General features: G+C 35.6%; 1 protein-coding gene across 1 annotated transcript in view; it reads left to right on the forward strand.

The window, feature by feature from the left end:
• The window catches only part of LOC129218968 (uncharacterized), a 245,497-nt gene that overhangs the window by 67,968 nt on the left and 156,522 nt on the right, over positions 1-21,007 (forward strand). The gene's annotated exons all lie outside the window — the stretch shown is intronic.

A 21,007-nucleotide genomic window follows, 5' to 3' on the forward strand; every position in this document is an offset into this window, starting at 1 on the left:
AAATATACGAACAACATAATAGGGTAAATCTGGAACGATCATTTCTTTTTTCAACCGGAAAGCTACCGAACCAGCAGCTACGTGTGAAACATAGTCGCCATATTTGGTCATTCACGGGATGGAATCAGGCAAGGTGCTTAAGATTATAAGAACAAAGAATTGTATTTTTAGACTTATTTATGCATATTGAACTTATGTCAGGTAGTGTTATTACATGTTTTTAATCGAATAGTAGTATTGCATTTTGAAAAATTTGTCATACTGGCCAGTAGGGTGGGGCGAAAAATAAAAAGTTTTTCCGATCAACTAGTAATAGTTGCCAAAAGTTGTCTTTGGTGATAGTTAGCAAAAGTGCAAAATTTGATGAAGATCGGATAATATCTTCAGGGGGCGCTGTGGTCACAAAGTTTTATTATAAATTTTTTCCCGGATTTCATGGTTAAAATACGAAAAATAATGCTGTTAACTTATATCATTGCATTTTTTTACTCATAAGATTTATTTATGCACTGAAAGCATATGAAATAACCCATAAAAGTTCTTTTATGTTATTTATTTATATTTCCAGCATCTTAAAAAGAAACAAAAAAGTAAAAAATAGTGACTTTTAGGACAATACTAAGTAAAAATTGATGAATTTTACAAAATGTGACACAAAAATTATGAAAATGCAAATATATTAGACAAATAAAATTAAACAGCACTATTGAAACAATAATAAACAATTTTAAAAATCTGTAAAAATTTACACTACATACGTGATACAAATTTATGTGTCACAGTTAGAGCTTTTACGAAAATAGTCTTTTTTACTTTCAAAGAAAGGCAGTTCCTTTCGAGCCTCTAAACGTGCACGAATGAAACCATCCCTGGCTTCTATTCCACTTACGGCCAGAGATGCATCCGTCACCAACTTTACGCAGCGCTCCACAGATTGAGTATGACAAGGAAATTTGCACATGTTTTGAAGAAAATGAGGAACATCTCCGGTTTTCACTAAGTCATGTAGCTCGTCCTCAGTTAGTATATTTGTTATAGGAGGTTCTGTTATAAGCACTTCTTCACACTGCCAATTGATCAAGTCAACATAGTCGGAAGAAGAAAAGTTAAGCTCAGGGATGGTAAAAGTACGGATATCATTATTGTTCACAGAATTAGTGTCTCGTACTCTCAAAATCCGACGAGCAGCTAACTGCCGTATATGCCTTCGATCATCATTTAACATCGCCAGCAAGATGTTTTCAGGATGTGCAAAAAAGGCGTTCCGCTGAATGATTGGATCGATGACATGTAACAGGTCGTCTGGCAAATAACGCGACAGATGAATAACGTGCCACAAGTTTCGTGCACCATCCTTGCATGCTGAGTTGCACTTAATTAGAAACCAGCAAGGTGTATAAACTTTAATAACGAATGAAACAAGCATTTTTAAATTTGCTGTTGGATATTCTGTGCCGATGTACAAACGCAAAATCCGACTGGCTGTCATGAGCTATCTAGAATGACTCAAGGAACCAGGTACTCTTTCAGAAAGGTGTACGGAGCAGTTGCCACTAATAACGGCTTCAAATATTTCCAGTAGATATTTCTGGTCAGTACTTAGGTCCCCTCGGTCGATAGTTGGCATGTTTTGAATATTGCACTCAACGGCTTTATATTTCACTATCGGTAGTGATTCGCAGCCTATCAACATTTTGCCAATAGGACCGCTGAATCCTCGGGGATTAGTACTTGGTCCATCCAAGTATTCTACTAAATGGCGAAGCAGCAATTCGTTGCCATGAAGCTGGCATATTAACCACTGTAATGGTCTGTGAAAGAATGTTTCAAGGCGTAAAATCACGCCACTTTTTCTTCCGGTATTTACTGCAGTACCGTCACATCCGACGGCGCACAACTGAGTAATATCAATTTTGTTTTCGACAATGAAATCCAGTATGCCGTTTGCAATTCCTTCTGCGTTTGATCGATTTGGCGAAATATGTCCTAAGTATTTATTATCTGGCAGCATAACCAGTGCTACATGTTCTTCAATAATTATTTTTCGATGATAACTGCCGGACACAGATTGTTCCAAGAACAATGTACTATCCTTTCGGCCATCAAAGTACAGACCTTGTACATCAGCACATTTTGGCCCTTGGTGATGAGCTTGCAGATTTTTTCTCACTTTTTTACGCTCTCGTTTCACTTTGCTTGGATCGATTATATTTGAAGATGTTTCAGGAGAAATTAAGCCCACGTCTTTTAATATGGATGATGCCAACGCAGGCCCAGACTGGCCATAGACTTGACCGGGACTTTTCCCGGTGCGCCCTCTCGAAAGGCGCCCTTCTGTTCTTTTCTTATTTTTCGAAACAATGTTTTAGCAAAATGGAAATAAATTATGTGGAACAAAGAAGTGATTTTGCATGTGAATATTTTCACATGCAAAAGCAATGGTCTTCTTATTTATATAAACGTTCCCTTTTATTGCCCCCAATAAAGGCAATTAGTCCCCTCTCGTTTCGTAAACGGTCTGCTCCCAGGGCATCGTTTGTGGCTTATCTTTTGCTCCAAGTTTCAATTCTGAGGACAAAAGCGGACCCATGGTGTTTCCCCAATAAAAAAGGGATGTGTGCAGGGATGTGAGGGTGAAAGTGACAGCACATATCTATAGTCAAGAATACGAGAATGGTTTGATTTATTGACTGTACTTAAGTTGCTGTAAAAGAGCGAATAGCATGACTCCCTATTCTGGTAACGACCATGAGTGCAATAGAAACAAGAAGACAAATAATGTTAATTTTTGAAATCTGCACATTAAAAATAGTGTAATGTCGAAATAAGCCGCATAAAAGCAATAATTTAGTGGATGGATGAACACGATGACAGAAGTCAGATGTCGCATTTTTTGTCACTTCACAAAATAACTTTTAGGACAAGACTGCACGGTGATTCCTAGATTTTGGAGTCATGGCGCCCTTTTTGGAACTAAGATATTCGCATGGCGCCCTTCCCAAAATAAAAGTATGACTTGTAACTGGCAGTCAAAAATAAATACGAGTCGTGTATCTGCATTGAATAGCCCTTATTTATCCTGTAAAAAAAAAAAAAAGTTTCACAAATAATAAGTCTAAATTAATTGAGAAAAAATAGTTAATTTTCGATGTGGTCCTAGGAGGACTGCAGGGCTCCCCTGGGCACATTTGAGGAATTACTGGACTAAACACAATAAAGATGCCGAAAAATTTTAGAGATAAAACATTTTTTGATTTTAAACTAAGTTTTGTCAATTAAAATCATTACAAATTCAAGATCTTTGTGTTCAAAACATATTCCAGTTTTTTTATTTGGATTTAATTCTTTCACTGTCTTTTTAGCCAGATGTGTGTACAAAGGAAGGGGGTCACGGCATAACCTTCGGCATTGAAATTGTTAGGAGTTAACTTAAGAGATTTTTTAAATCTCATTTTGGGGGTCAAGTTCTCGGGAAGGGCAGCGCTGCGTAGCATTTGGAGGAGGTTCGTCATTGCCCTGGCGGTGGGGGGTTGTCGCCCTTATGTAAGCTACAATACTACCTTAAAAATATTAATATTTGAATTCCTGCATAAAATCATAATATTACATTTTATGCTGCCTTTATATCATTTTGGGAAGTTTTTTCATCTGTGTTTCCCTCAGATGAAGCTCGATACCGCGCCCCCCACTCCTCGCTATCCTGTTGACTCGTGAAGGTTATTATTGATAAACTTTGCATCAATGAAACAATGCAATTCATTATGAGCGGAACAAAGTTTGAGTTTGAAGAAGGAATGTATAACGATGTTGTTAATAAGTAAAACGCAAAGCTATTACTTGTGACGTCGCGAAGGGGGGGGGGTCCGCCTCGGGTTTGACTGTCTGGGGGGGGGGGGGTGATAACCAAAGTGGATTTACAAGTTTTTGATAAAAATGAAGCTGAAATGCATTTTTAAGACTTCTAATTTGAAAATTTTACAGGGGATAGGTCCGCCCGTACCCCAATATTTCCCACCCCACACCATGGAATCAATACGTACTACTATACTCAGAATTAGGTTCATATTGTCAATACTTAGACCTAGTAGTGACCTCTTATAACAAAAAACTGAAAACCCATTAGCTTTCCATGTGTGTAAAATAAGTTCAAAGTAATTACGAGGCCAACAATTTCACAGACCCCCTTACTTTTTTGATCTCTCGACGCACACATGCGTCTTGGGTAAGTTACATAAAAAGCATTCATAGTTTTTATTTGCCTTATGTATATTATCCCACATAAAATTTTGTTTTTCACAAATCACAAATACAGTTGTTTCTGAAAATTGTAATATTTTCATGTTTACATAGAATTTAATTTTTTTTTTTTTTGCTTTTAGAGGGAGAGGGGGGGGGGTGACACATCACTAATTACCACTCCGAGTGTCACCCATGCTAGGTACGCTACTGGTATTACAAATATTAATAAGAGTCAAGAAAGACTATATTAGAAATGGAATGTGAGAAATATCGAAGTAACCTTATTCGTTTTCTATCTGCAGTTAGTTTTTACATATCAGGATAGTATAAAGCCTAAAAAATAAACAGCACTTTTTTTTTCACAGAATAAAAGCTAAAGAATCTAACGATTAAAGCATTTTTATGAGGGTCTTTCGAAGCATTCTTGTACTGTGCAAGAGCTTTTGACTAACTATCTTTTGGTAAGCAGAAAAAGGGAGCATACATGTAGACCACACACTTGTTTTATGGCTTTAAATAACGCCTTTTAAGATGCTTTATATCGATAAGGATCTGCGATGCTTGGGTCCTGGGGGATTCATAGCAGCGGATTTCTGTTGGACAAGGGAGGACAACTATCATAAATTTTATGCAGTTAGACTACAGAGGTCCAATTGCCGTTACTTACATGAATCGAAGAGTCATTTGGATCAGATTTTTGCATTAGTGAACAAGTAATTTTGAAGCGGCAGCAAAATTGGATATATTAAGTCAAGGATCTTTTCAACAGTAGGTTACTCGTTTCAGTTTTCATTTTCTTTTTATTGCGAAAATATTTTCCTTCATGTATAATCTTAAATTATAGAATTACAATCTATGATTCATAATTAATGGCATTATGATCTATGTGCTGCGAAATGACAAATGATATTGCAAAATTTTCGAAAGTACATATGGTTAAAAAAACAACGTACTCAGATAAGTTGAAAGGTCTTGTGTTATCAATTGAAAACTATTATTTTAAAAAGTAAAAACTACTAAGATCAAGCCTGTCCTTGAACTTTTTTTTTTCATCGTCCCTCTGTTTTTAATATGATTGGTAGTTTTTATGACGGCTCTGTCTAGGTCGGTCGCGCCAGTTTTCAAAAACAAAATCTGACACTCAAAAGTTCTCGAAACTTTAAGACAACAGTGCCATGAAAATGAATAGAAACATTTAAAATGTTCGTTTTTTGCTATATATATACTTTAAAAATATAACACTTTGGACAGCGAGAAATTCTGAAATGAATTTTCAGAAATTAGATCCTGATTTAAGAATGTGGAGGAAAAAATATCATTACGAAAAACCCTCTTGTTTTCTTATGCTAACAAAAAACTTGTAATTTTAATTTTACTTTAAAAAAAAATAAGGAATTCTTAAATGAAAAAAGGAGGCAAGGGGAAATTGGACATGGTCAAGAAATTTATTTGTTATTCTTTTAAACTGAAATCTTTGAGTTTTCTTGCAAAAGTTTTATTGATTAATCAAATCAATTCATTTATTCCTTATAATAGTCACAAACAATAATAGTAATTTTAAATGTATATCCATACATAAAAAATGATTTCTCAAATAATTTAATTTCAAGCTTTTCCCCAATAGTTTCAGTGTTATTAAAATGATATTATTTATTACGTATTGCAAAAAGGCGATCAGGTGCACTGGATGAGTTAGAGTTCGATTGGTTGTATTTTCCCCCAAGATATTTGCTATGACATGATCATGTTACTAATAAATAAATAAATAAATATAGGATTTGAAAAAAAAAAAAAAAATCAGACTTTAAAAATAGATTTTAAGGACTCTAGGTATTTCTTATGTTTTATTTATAAAAAATATGTCCTTGCAAACATTAAGAAAAAAAAAAGATATTTTAACTCATTTTCATGGTAACAGTTACTTTATAGCATACATAAGCCAATTTCATTACAAATGCATAATTCGTATAAACGTAATTCGAATAATCTTTTGATTTTGAGGACTGAAATCAATTAATCACTAATGTCATGTCTCATGTTATATCCGCACTAAATTCTTCATCTTAATTACTCTTTATTAATTTTCATTTTTGATAAATTATAATATTTCTTGATTTACCCAATTTGTAAAATCAAGTTTCCCCTTCATGACTGAATTCCTTTTTTGTATTGCTATTCATTAAAAAACATACCTTTTTTTTTAAAGTACATTTATAGAAACTAGTAATGGCCTGATATTCATTACCACTCGCTCCTACTCTCAAAAGAATTGCATAACTAAAATGCTTTAAAAGAGCACCATGCAGAGATGCAAAGATTTTTACAAGGCCGATCCTAGCAGGTGTGCAGAGTGCGCACCGCACAAGGGCGGCCAAAGCAAGGGGCGGCCGCAGGAGGCATCATGTAGTTCTTTTAATCAAGCAAAATTCCTCAAGAATTTCTCACAAGATGACATAATAAGTCGAATAAATATGCAGAATTTTAAATGTTCAATTATCAAAGTGTTTGCCAATTTTCCAACAGCTTAGCATATTGAGAAAAATGGAATGTTAGACTCACATGCTTCATTTGGTTGCAAAATTTGTGACAGAACTGGTAATCAGGCATGGATACAGCAGGGAAGGGGCAATGACCGGAAATCTATTCCCCCCCCCCCCACCCGAAGCATGAAAGCGTGCCTTCTAAAGGCCACTAATACTCATTCCCAGCCTTCCAAGCTTTTATTGACCCTTAACAATGAAGACATACATATTCTATGTAAAAGAAAAAAAAAAACTATGCTGATAGGATACTCTCGCAAGTATTTCAAACTACAAATTCTGTGTTCAGCAGTCGTGGATGCGTGGAGACTGGAGAGACAATGGAAAATTGCTACTCCCCTGAGAGTCAAACATATATAATCAACGAACTAAAATTTTTAATTTTCCCCCTTTACAGCAGTTTTTTCTAATGAAAATCACGAATGAACTGCCCGGTTACACATCAAGTAGGGGGACAGGGCCTTTGCCCGGGTTAAAAATTTTAAGTGTAGCTCCAAAACGAAGATCCAAAAGGATGCCTTGACCTTTTTGACAAGACTAAAGAAGGTTTCAAACTGCGTTTTTAGGACTTCAATTTCGGAAAATGTTGCTGGTTGAACCATCGATCTTAAAGATCCAATTCAGTCTCTTATTCACTCTTTCTACTTTAAATTTAATCAAACATAGCCTAAGAATGATCGCTCTAAAATCCAAAATGTCTCTTCTGGGGACAGCTCTTCCAAACGTCATCAAAATTGCTTAATGGCATTTTTCGAATTTTATTTTTCGAAATTTGCGGTAGAGGCCCCTGATATCCATTCCCTAATATTACTACCAAAGATGGTCTGAATTAGCGGCCCTCAATCCTACCCCCCTCTCACTTAACGTATTCAAAAACAAACCAAAATTGCGTTTTTCAATCATCAGTTTCAAAGAACTTTGGGGGAAATACCGCGGATCCCCCTTTTCTCAACGTAATCACTATGGTTCAAACTTTCGTTTTTAGATGGTTACGTGAAGCCACCAAACCCTTCCTGCTTAAAATAGCCTGAAATTGACTTCAGTTTCAAAAAACAGTTCTTGAGGGCACACTGAATCCCCAACCGCTCTTTGTCCCATCGTTATCAAACAATGCCTAAAATACGATTTTGGGACTTCCATTCTAAAAAATTCCGGATAGCTTACGTAAATTTTCACGGCGCTTGGACATCCGGCATCCCCCATCAATCGGAGACAAGTCTTTAGTTATTTTTCAGATATTAATATCGAAAAAATATTCAGAAAGATCCGCTGAAACTTCTCGGTTTCCTTAACGTCACCAAAGATAGTACAAAATTGCGCTTTTTAGAGCCCTAAAACCCTTCCTTCACAAAAATAGCCTAAAATTGATTTTAATTCCGAAAAATATTTCTCTCAGTTCGGGAGTATTTTCCCCTATCGTGTCCAAATCTAGCGGAAAAATGTGTTTTTGAAACAATAGTGCCGATAAATTAACAGAGGAAAGATGCCAGACCCCCTACCGTCACCAAAGACAGCCTAAATTTGAGTTTTAAACTTCAATTTTGAAAACTTTCGATAGGAGACGACCGAATCTCCCTCCCTCCAACAACGTCAACAAAGATAACACAAAAATTGCTTGTTCCAAACTTCCGTTCCAAATAGAATTCCCATAGAATTTAATTTTTTTTTTTTTTGCTTTTAGAGGGAGAGGGGGGGGGGGTGACACATCACTAATTACCACTCCGAGTGGTCACCCATGCTAGGTACGCTACTGGTATTACAAATATTAATAAGAGTCAAGAAAGACTATATTAGAAATGGAATGTGAGAAATATCGAAGTAACCTTATTCGTTTTCTATCTGCAGTTAGTTTTTACATATCAGGATAGTATAAAGCCTAAAAAATAAACAGCACTTTTTTTTTCACAGAATAAAAGCTAAAGAATCTAACGATTAAAGCATTTTATGAGGGTCTTTCGAAGCATTCTTGTACTGTGCAAGAGCTTTTGACTAACTATCTTTTGGTAAGCAGAAAAAGGGAGCATACATGTAGACCACACACTTGTTTTATGGCTTTAAATAACGCCTTTTAAGATGCTTTATATCGATAAGGATCTGCGATGCTTGGGTCCTGGGGGATTCATAGCAGCGGATTTCTGTTGGACAAGGGAGGACAACTATCATAAATTTTATGCAGTTAGACTACAGAGGTCCAATTGCCGTTACTTACATGAATCGAAGAGTCATTTGGATCAGATTTTTGCATTAGTGAACAAGTAATTTTGAAGCGGCAGCAAAATTGGATATATTAAGTCAAGGATCTTTTCAACAGTAGGTTACTCGTTTCAGTTTTCATTTTCTTTTTATTGCGAAAATATTTTCCTTCATGTATAATCTTAAATTATAGAATTACAATCTATGATTCATAATTAATGGCATTATGATCTATGTGCTGCGAAATGACAAATGATATTGCAAAATTTTCGAAAGTACATATGGTTAAAAAAACAACGTACTCAGATAAGTTGAAAGGTCTTGTGTTATCAATTGAAAACTATTATTTTAAAAAGTAAAAACTACTAAGATCAAGCCTGTCCTTGAACTTTTTTTTTTCATCGTCCCTCTGTTTTTAATATGATTGGTAGTTTTTATGACGGCTCTGTCTAGGTCGGTCGCGCCAGTTTTCAAAAACAAAATTCTGACACTCAAAAGTTCTCGAAACTTTAAGACAACAGTGCCATGAAAATGAATAGAAACATTTAAAATGTTCGTTTTTGCTATATATATACTTTAAAAATATAACACTTTGGACAGCGAGAATTTCTGAAATGAATTTTCAGAAATTAGATCCTGATTTAAGAATGTGGAGGAAAAAATATCATTACGAAAAACCCTCTTGTTTTCTTATGCTAACAAAAAACTTGTAATTTTAATTTTACTTTAAAAAAAATAAGGAATTCTTAAATGAAAAAAGGAGGCAAGGGGAAATTGGACATGGTCAAGAAATTTATTTGTTATTCTTTTAAACTGAAATCTTTGAGTTTTCTTGCAAAAGTTTTATTGATTAATCAAATCAATTCATTTATTCCTTATAATAGTCACAAACAATAATAGTAATTTTAAATGTATATCCATACATAAAAAATGATTTCTCAAATAATTTAATTTCAAGCTTTTCCCAATAGTTTCAGTGTTATTAAAATGATATTATTTATTACGTATTGCAAAAAGGCGATCAGGTGCACTGGATGAGTTAGAGTTCGATTGGTTGTATTTTCCCCCAAGATATTTGCTATGACATGATCATGTTACTAATAAATAAATAAATAAATATAGGATTTGAAAAAAAAAAAAAAAATCAGACTTTAAAAATAGATTTTAAGGACTCTAGGTATTTCTTATGTTTTATTTATAAAAAATATGTCTTGCAAACATTAAGAAAAAAAAAAGATATTTTAACTCATTTTCATGGTAACAGTTACTTTATAGCATACATAAGCCAATTTCATTACAAATGCATAATTCGTATAAACGTAATTCGAATAATCTTTTGATTTTGAGGACTGAAATCAATTAATCACTAATGTCATGTCTCATGTTATATCCGCACTAAATTCTTCATCTTAATTACTCTTTATTAATTTTCATTTTTGATAAATTATAATATTTCTTGATTTACCCAATTTGTAAAATCAAGTTTCCCCTTCATGACTGAATTCCTTTTTTGTATTGCTATTCATTAAAAAACATACCTTTTTTTTTAAAGTACATTTATAGAAACTAGTAATGGCCTGATATTCATTACCACTCGCTCCTACTCTCAAAAGAATTGCATAACTAAAATGCTTTAAAAGAGCACCATGCAGAGATGCAAAGATTTTTACAAGGCCGATCCTAGCAGGTGTGCAGAGTGCGCACCGCACAAGGGCGGCCAAAGCAAGGGGCGGCCGCAGGAGGCATCATGTAGTTCTTTTAATCAAGCAAAATTCCTCAAGAATTTCTCACAAGATGACATAATAAGTCGAATAAATATGCAGAATTTTAAATGTTCAATTATCAAAGTGTTTGCCAATTTTCCAACAGCTTAGCATATTGAGAAAAATGGAATGTTAGACTCACATGCTTCATTTGGTTGCAAAATTTGTGACAGAACTGGTAATCAGGCATGGATACAGCAGGGAAGGGGCAATGACCGGAAATCTATTCCCCCCCCCCACCCGAAGCATGAAAGCGTGCCTTCTAAAGGCCACTAATACTCATTCCCAGCCTTCCAAGCTTTTATTGACCCTTAACAATGAAGACATACATATTCTATGTAAAAGAAAAAAAAAAACTATGCTGATAGGATACTCTCGCAAGTATTTCAAACTACAAATTCTGTGTTCAGCAGTCGTGGATGCGTGGAGACTGGAGAGACAATGGAAAATTGCTACTCCCCTGAGAGTCAAACATATATAATCAACGAACTAAAATTTTTAATTTTCCCCCTTTACAGCAGTTTTTTCTAATGAAAATCACGAATGAACTGCCCGGTTACACATCAAGTAGGGGGACAGGGCCTTTGCCCCGGGTTAAAAATTTTAAGTGTAGCTCCAAAACGAAGATCCAAAAGGATGCCTTGACCTTTTTGACAAGACTAAAGAAGGTTTCAAACTGCGTTTTTAGGACTTCAATTTCGGAAAATGTTGCTGGTTGAACCATCGATCTTAAAGATCCAATTCAGTCTCTTATTCACTCTTTCTACTTTAAATTTAATCAAACATAGCCTAAGAATGATCGCTCTAAAATCCAAAATGTCTCTTCTGGGGACAGCTCTTCCAAACGTCATCAAAAATTGCTTAATGGCATTTTTCGAATTTATTTTTCGAAATTTGCGGTAGAGGCCCCTGATATCCATTCCCTAATATTACTACCAAAGATGGTCTGAATTAGCGGCCCTCAATCCTACCCCCTCTCACTTAACGTATTCAAAAACAAACCAAAATTGCGTTTTTCAATCATCAGTTTCAAAGAACTTTGGGGGAAATACCGCGGATCCCCCTTTTCTCCAACGTAATCACTATGGTTCAAACTTTCGTTTTTAGATGGTTACGTGAAGCCACCAAACCCTTCCTGCTTAAAATAGCCTGAAATTGACTTCAGTTTCAAAAAACAGTTCTTGAGGGCACACTGAATCCCCAACCGCTCTTTGTCCCATCGTTATCAAACAATGCCTAAAATACGATTTTGGGACTTCCATTTCTAAAAAATTCCGGATAGCTTACGTAAATTTTCACGGCGCTTGGACATCCGGCATCCCCCATCAATCGGAGACAAGTCTTTAGTTATTTTTCAGATATTAATATCGAAAAATATTCAGAAAGATCCGCTGAAACTTCTCGGTTTCCTTAACGTCACCAAAGATAGTACAAAATTGCGCTTTTTAGAGCCCTAAAACCCTTCCTTCACAAAAATAGCCTAAAATTGATTTTAATTCCGAAAAATATTTCTCTCAGTTCGGAGTATTTTCCCCTATCGTGTCCAAATCTAGCGAAAAATGTGTTTTTGAAACAATAGTGCCGATAAATTAACAGAGGAAAGATGCCAGACCCCCTACCGTCACCAAAGACAGCCTAAATTTGAGTTTTAAACTTCAATTTTGAAAACTTTCGATAGGAGACGACCGAATCTCCCTCCCTCCAACAACGTCAACAAAGATAACACAAAATTGCTTGTTCCAAACTTCCGTTCCAGAAAATTTTCTTTAAGAGCGCCGATCCTTTCTAAACTAAGGTCAGAAAAAAAAAAGCTGCAATTTAACATCAATTTTCAAAGAATTTTAGGAAAGAACTCCAACATTACTTTCCCCTCAAATCTCTAAAAATTTCCTAAAATTGCAATTTTTGACGTCAATATTGAAAATTTCTCCATGGACCTTGAATGATCCCGACTCTTTTGTCCTAGCAACCAAACACAACCAAAGATTAATTACAGCTTTTTTCATAAGCCAATTTTGAATATTTTCTGGATGCGATCCCCCCCCCTGTTTCTTCCTCCTCCGTCTTTCCTCTGATGTCACCAAAGACAGACTATAAAATGCGTTTTTACGACTAGTACATTTTTTGTACCTATTACTTTCTTCAAAGATATAAATTGCACCTAAGGAGTTTTTTCTAACTTTTTACATGAATTCATCCTTCTTCTGTTTTGTTTTTCTTTTTTTTAATTAGATCTTGATACAGAAATTTGAAGAAAGATTTATATAGATTTATATGGGCGTTATAGTCGAAACATGTAAATTGCTCTTCAGGGGCGACACATCAGGTCTTTGCACACAGGCGGCCGACACCCTAGGATCGGCCCTGGATTTTTAACAATCCAAAGAAAAAAATTTACTTATGAAATGATATTTTTAATTTATTCTTTATGAGTTTTGAACTTTAGCACAATAAAGTGGAAAAAAATATTTTAAAACAGTCTTTGAAAACGGACAACAGTTTGAATTGTCATGTACATACATCTCTTTTTAATTTTAAATTGCAGAAGCATTTTGTCGAAAATGACAAACTAGCATATGCAGGGACAAAACGAGAAAAAAAAAACCTGAGCATGAATGTTGATCGCACAGAGAAAACCTCGTCAGCTTAAAGAACCGACAAATTCATGTAATGAAATGATAGCGTCATGTTTTAAAACAACAGCAGATACCAGTGAAAAAAATTCAATCGACAACACAAAAAAAAAAGGAACACTGCAAGAAGTGTTGTTACTTAATGCTATTGAACTAGTGAATGATGCATTTCAGAAGAAAGACGAACAAGCAATGAATTTTCGGAAAAAGTTTCTGTTGAGAAACATTTTTCAAAACTTCTCATTCTTCGAAATTAAAAATTATTCCCCCCAACCGCCCCCGCGACGTTATTCAAATTTTCAGGGTGTATTTTGGTGGTCTTTCGTCTCTTTTTTTCGGGGAATCTCTTTCTAGGGGGTAATCATTAATATTTAAGGGGATGTACCAACACTCTTTGGGGGGAGGGGGGAGGTCTCTTCTACTATTTTTGAACTTGCAAAAAATATGACTTCTCGTTTAGACACTTTCAACAACAAAAAGGGCTTTATTTGCTTCTCAATGATTTTTTATCCTTTTAAAAATGGTCGCATTAAATCTTAATTTCTTAGATATTATGAAGGCTCAGTCGGCGCCCTTCAACTCGGCTTTCCCGCGCCCTGTCGATCACCCAGTCCGGCCCTGTGCCAACGCGGCCGCTGATCTATTCGAAACACCGTATTGGTCACACGTTTTAGAAAATTTGTTCAAACTGACTCTTGCTTGCGAAGTGCTTGCTTTATAATTTATAACTATAAATTCAGGATCCTTTTCGTCCGTACCTTCTATTGAATATTCTTTATCAATTTCTGTTTCTTCAGAACCTTCTTCACGGGTATTAACTATGCTTTCCCTCTTCGCTCTTGATTCTTCTTTCTTTTTTCGTTCAAAACTCAGTTTTAATTTTCTTGTGGTTTGAATATCAATGTTTCCAATGAACATTTTTCTATCACCACGCTGATCAAAAAGAAAAAGTTGTTCTTTGGAAGGAACTTTGCGAGTCTTGTCGCAGTTACACGCACTGAAACGGCATTTACAACAAGCGATGTCGAAAAGTTTTTCTCGAGCTTCGGATGAAAATAACTGCATCTTTGCGTTAAACGCATTTGTTTTAACAGATTTTTTATTCATAGTTTTCTTCAGGTTTTTATATTTGCCGTGAAAATGTCGAATCATTTGAACGATTCGTTTATGTGAACTTATAGGAATAGAGGAACGATGCCATATCTCTTCTAACTTCATGGCTACGTCTTCTGCTATCTCAGTCACTGTGGGCTCTTTGGAAGAACTAAACTGTTTCTTTTCGTGTGCAAGAAATAAATAATACTTAAATACATCTTCATACGTAGGTAACACAGAATCAGACAAATTTTTTGGTGTTCCGAAAATGGAATCTTTTAACATTTTCCTTGTTTTTACTTTCGATCCCGCACAATAATCCTTCGAATGTTTTCCGCTCATTATGGTGTTAGAGATGGCGTTTCAATGCACTGAAAATATAAACATACACTGTGCTGTGCACTCGATGCTGCAGAAATGCGTCTGGAACTTTTCTCGGTTAGAGTTCAAGGTTGTATGATGTATTTAAATGGCATTTCAAATGATTCTAAGTGCTCGACGGCAGTGTCTCTTCAAATTATGGAGTTTTTACAACAAAACCATGCATTGCTTCCTTTTAATGCTAACGTTTAGTGACCAAATTTCTTTTGGAAGCTATTCTATATGTTCTTAATACATACATGTCCTTTAGAATTAAAAAAGGTGAAATTAAAGTTAGAAAAAAGCATGATTTTTACATTGAAACCATGATATTATAGGAAAAGAACAATGTTAAAACTTTGCGATCGCAGCGCCCCCTGAAGATATTAACCGATTTTCGTCAAATTTTGCACATTAGCTAACTATCACATAAGACAACTTTTGGCAACTATTACTAGTTGATCAGAAAAACTTTTCATTTTTCGCCCCACCCTACTGGCCAGCCTTGCTATAAAAATTCCTGTATATCCTCTTTTTTCAAAATGTTCCTATATTATTTCGAAAAATTCCTATATTGTTTGCAGAAAATTCCTATATTTTCCATCGAATTCCTATATTTTTTTCAGAAAATTCCTATATGTTCCATCGAATTCCTATATTTTTTTCAGAAAATTCCTATATTTTCCTATATTTTTGTTGGCAAATGTCACTTCTATCCCTGCCCATACTGTATATGTTTAATATAGAATAAAGATAAAAATGTCATATTACATAGAAATAATCTTTTTGTTTTTGGTTTGGGACATTAAGTTTAAAGATGAGCTAAAATATACACTGCTTGACATTGAAAATGCAACACCAAGGAGGAGTGGTCAGAAAGTGATGAAATTTGGAAAAAAGACAGAGACAGCAAGGAATAATTGATTTTAATTTCAAAATGATAGGCAGAATACAGAGCGAGAACGGCGTCGGCTCAGTAGGATGTAGTACCACCACGGACAGCGATACAAAGAAACATGTCTAGGCATAAAGTCAATAAGGGTACTAATGGTGTCCAGAGGGATGGCTCTCCATTCCCTTTCAACCATTTGCCACAGTTCGTCTTCTGAACAATGCAGGGACAGAGCCTGCAAACGGCGTCCAATCACATCCCACATATGTTCGATTTGTGACAGGTCAGGATAGTATGGTGGCCAGGGAAGCATCTGTGTTCCTTAGAGAGCATGTTGGCAGTGCGAGCACTGTGTGGTCAGGCGTTATCCTGCTGAAAAATTGCATTAGGTAGCCCTTGAAGGTAATGGTTTGCCACCGGCCTCAGCATACTATCCAGGAATCGTTGGGTCGTCATAGTGCCCTGAATACGAACTAGAGGTGATATGGAATTGTACGCAATTGCGCCCCAAACCATTATGCCATGTTGTCGTGCGGTGGGACCTTCCACAGTTACTGCCGGATTAGATCTGTCTCCACGTTGATGCCACACACTGGCGACTATCACTGGATAAACAGAAGTGGGATTCATCTGAGAACACGACATTTCGCCATTCTGTCATCCACATCGTTCTAGTCCGGCAGCATACTAAACGTTGCTGTCTATGTTGTGGGGTCAATGTCTTCTTAGCGGACGCCGTGATTGTAGACTAAGGGCGACCAAACAACGGAAAATGGTTCTGGTTGACACGGGAACATTCATTGTATCTTGCACCTGCTGCAGAATCGAGGATCAAGTGACTTGTGGTTCTGCTACAGCTTGTTGGTGGATGCGTCGATCCACGCGTTCTGACGTCACTCTAGCTGCCTCTGCACTCCCCAATCTTGCCACATTTCGTTGTTCCAACCAACTTTGGCACAGCTGATGCACCCTGCTCGCATCCATGTTGGTATCGGCTGCGATTTTACGTACGGACCAACCTCCCCTTTAGGGCTCGACCGATGGCATTTTTTGGCCGATGGGCCAATGCCGATTGTTGACCGATTGTTCAAAGATGGCCGATGGCCGATTGTTTTCCTCCAAATGACCGATGGCCAATGCCATAGGCCGATGGCAAAAAAAAAAGAAAATCTAACAGAAATAAATTGATAAGATTGTCAGGGATTTAAAGGATCATTAATTCTTTTCACTTTGCTTCCTTGCTCCGAGTAAGGAATTGTAATCACAAAAAAAAAAATCAGATTTCGACCTAAATTTCTATTTTACGATTACCCAATTTAAACTTGACAAGTTTTTTCGTCACATGTGTACATGCATATGTACCTAAGAACATATAGATAACCAAAATATCCATTTTGAACACCTCTTTAGTTAATTATCACATTCTTTTGTGATGTCTTTATGTGCGAAAACTTGTGTCACTCAAAAACGTTATGAAATAGTAATTTGAAAACTCATACGCACGTAGTATGATCTAAGAGTTCGAGGACAAGTTGTATAAAACCTTACCCTGAATAATTCACATTACCGAAGTACATATATCTACAAAATAGTCACCTTGAACGACTATGCACGTATGCCAACGTTGGTATAGCTTTTAGAAGGACTCCTGGAACACATTTGTCGCAACCTTCTGTAAGGCTTCTTGCGCTGCTGCTTTAACTTCATCGTGGGGAAGAAGTCGACTTTCATGTTGAGGATGCACTGTTTGATTGGTCAGTACTCTGATATGGCAAACAAATAACAACGTTTCGTCGGACTTAGCTCTGTGTGACTTTTACCTGTACTCAGCAAAAAAACATTTGCATAAGCGCCGCTTTCTTCCTTCAGGAGAAGATAAAACTGCATCACAGAAGGTAGCGAAAAAGTGGCTTCCAGGAGTGTTTCTAAAAGTTATATGAACACTGGCAGAAATACATAGTCCCTCAAGGTAACCCTTTGAAGGTGGATGTGCTTCGGTAATGTGAACTATTCTGGGTAAGGTTTGATAGTACAGCTTGTCCCTCGAGCTTTTGGATCGTACTACGTACAATCTGTACAGGGTGTAGTTATGCTTCTCCTTTTTTGACTGCTGTATGATGGAAGACAAAAAACAACAGTCAAAGAAAAAAAAAACAAAAGAAAGAAAGAAAGAAAAAAAAAGAAAAACAACGAGACTGTTTAATAACCAATTGATTTGTTTTCTTTTTTAATTAAACATATAACTAAGATTTCAGTAATATTGTAATAATGTATGGATTTAGGTACACTAAAGATAGTTAAAAAACATTAAATTATGTTGTTTAATCATTCAAAAAAAAAAAGAATAAAACTATGAAACCGTCAACAAATTACGCAATTAAAGTGGAAAGAGTGCACGTAGACATTTTTTAGTCATCAAATTAAACAAAAAAGGTAACAGATAAATTACAATATTAATTCCTAACAGGAATATTTTTATACTTATTTAAAGTTTATGAACAGAAAAGTTTGCATTTTTCATAAAAGCTATAACAGTGACACAAATTTTACGGAAAAAAAGAAATAGCCATGAAAAGAGCGAGGTTCTTAAAACACAGCCAAAATAAACAATCTCAACATTTACACCAAGTTAATCACTGAATACATATACTACTTGATCTGATGTTTGCACACGTAATATTGAACAATTTGATTGTTTAATCTTTTTTGAAGCACTAGAAACAAGTTCAAATTAAATTTTTCCATTTAACAATAATTTTCTGAAATTTAAAAAAAATGTATAACAGAAAATTTTTGAAACTTTTCTACAACATATTATTAAAAATGATGAAAACAAAAATAACTTATTGATTTTACATAAATACATAAAAATAGTTACTTACAACAGAAAAATAATCAATCGCTATTAATGATGCAAAAAAATGGCTCATTACGAAATATATGTGAAACAAGTATAAGAAATATGCAAAATGACATTTCTTGACCAAATTAAATTATCGTTAAATAATTAAGAAATGCTTGAAATGACGAGGGTGGGTTAGGGGGGGGGGGGTCAACCTCTGATTTTGGAATAATTCACAACATTAAACTTTGGCCCCAACTTCGGCCCCCTTTTTTATAGTACAGAACCGCTACCACCAACGCCTCGGAAGAGTTTCTGAATCTACTTCAGCACTTCCGAAGAAAAAATTCAAAAGTCCCTTTGATTTCCGAATTATGTCACCATTCAAAACGACTTTAATCAATTTCTTACATTAATGCTCGAAATTCTTCCTAAACAATAGATAAAGCTTGAAAAAAAAATCTCTAATTTTATGAATGGTGTTAGTTTTAAACAACTCAGAAGTACAACTAGAGTTTAGTTTCAGAAATTGAGGGAGTGGGAGGAGGGGCACATAAGTGCTCTCGGAAGTACAAAAAATAGTCGTAAAAAATAGAGTTCAAAGTAATTATAAACATTGAGCAGAAAAACCCTTTTAATACTTTCATCCGAGTTTGTTTTGATGTGCAGTGGCGGATTCAAAATATAGCAAATGTTGCAATTGCGCGAGAGGCTCCATAACCATATGGAAACCGTAGGAATTACAAAAATGCCTATGATAAATGTTTTACAACTTCTGTTGGAAACCATAGGAATTACAAAAATGCCTATGATAAATGTTTTACAACTTCTGTGATAGAGAAATAGGGCCTCAGAATGTATTTCGAGGGGCCTCAAACTTGTAGCTCCGCCGAAGAGATACAGAAAAAACTGCAATACTGTGATTCATATTACAAATATCGAAAAATTAAAAATTACTGTTGGTTCAACGGGTATCTAACAAAATGAAACAAAACCGGTTTCGCCATCTCATATTTGTTTCCATGGTCTCCAATTCGGCAAAATATCACCAAATGATCGTCAGTCTGAGACTCTAAATTAGTTTTGCATTGAAATAAGTAATTAATAGCCACAAAAAATAAGTAAATAGACTTTTTAGAACCCCCGATCGAAAACAAAAAGGGAAGTGCACAACTGGAACGTACGCACACCCCACATGCGAAAATTTAGCATTCTACAGCTTACCATTTTGAAGTTATAACTTATGAGAGGTACATACGTACATCCAGCTGCAGGAAACAACGCAACAATTAACTTGTTCGGTACCTAAATGCAGTATTAAAAACTCTTTCAGGGGTGACTAAAATAGAAATTCATACTGAAATTTAAGTAAACGATTTTATATGAAATCGGTAACTCAATTTACTTTGTATTGAAAAGAAAAATAACAAAGGTCCTTTTTTTTTTTTTTTTCAAAAACATCGGCCAATTCCATCGGCTTTTCGATGTTTTTTAAGGCCGATGTTTCCTGCAAGTTAGCATCGGCCGCCGATGCCGATGGCTAAATTGTTGAACCATCGGCGCCGATGCATCGGTCGAGTCCTACTCCCCTTCTCAGTCCAATCACCATACCCCTCGTAAAATCGTTTATCTGCTGGAAGTGCCTTCGTTGACGGTGGCCTGGCATTCTCTCGTGTTACACGTATCCTCCAAGATGAAAACAAAATTTCTTTGATAATTCTCCATTCGGAAATAGCGACACGAATATTGCCCATTCTGCAAGTTCTTTCCATTATATCTTACTTCACATGCGTCAGAGAGCTGCGCATTTCACATCATTTACATAACTCAGTGATGTCGGTCCACTCTAAAATTTGCATAAATTTCTGAACACTCCTTCTTGGTGTTGCGTTTCCAGTATCGAGCAGTGTATGTCCTTATTCATACTCATAATGAAGTAAGATTTGTGTATGTGTGGCGTTCCATCCGGGAAAACCGTAAGTACAGTCAATCCTAGATATCTCAAACCTCTTTATCTCGAAATCCTTGATGTCTCGAGAAAAAATTTTTCCCCTGCATTTTCTATGAAAACTCCTATGTATTTTCCATGGTTATCTCGAAATTTATTTTTCGAAACCCTTGTTATGTTGAAATTTTTTCACAGAAGCAAGTTTCATTAGTCATTTTTCTTTGACAATTTTTGTAGTAAACACAGTTCCAGGGACAAATGCTTGATGTTTTTTATCCCTTTTCCTAGAAATTTTTTAAATAGGGGATTGGGTCAATATAATAGGGGAGTGTTGGTTTTCGGGGGTGCTGTGTTTTCCCCAGAGTTTAGAATCTTTGTGCATTGCTCACAAACATGTCCACTTTGAGGAAAGGGATTCAATTTTTTGTCTTTCAATTTTCAAGCGAAAACGGAAAATGTCTTCCTCATTTTCATCATTCTGCTTTTTTAACTCCTACAAAAT

Source organism: Uloborus diversus, chromosome 3, assembly GCF_026930045.1.
Source record: "Uloborus diversus isolate 005 chromosome 3, Udiv.v.3.1, whole genome shotgun sequence".
In the NCBI taxonomy this organism is placed as follows: domain Eukaryota; kingdom Metazoa; phylum Arthropoda; class Arachnida; order Araneae; family Uloboridae; genus Uloborus; species Uloborus diversus.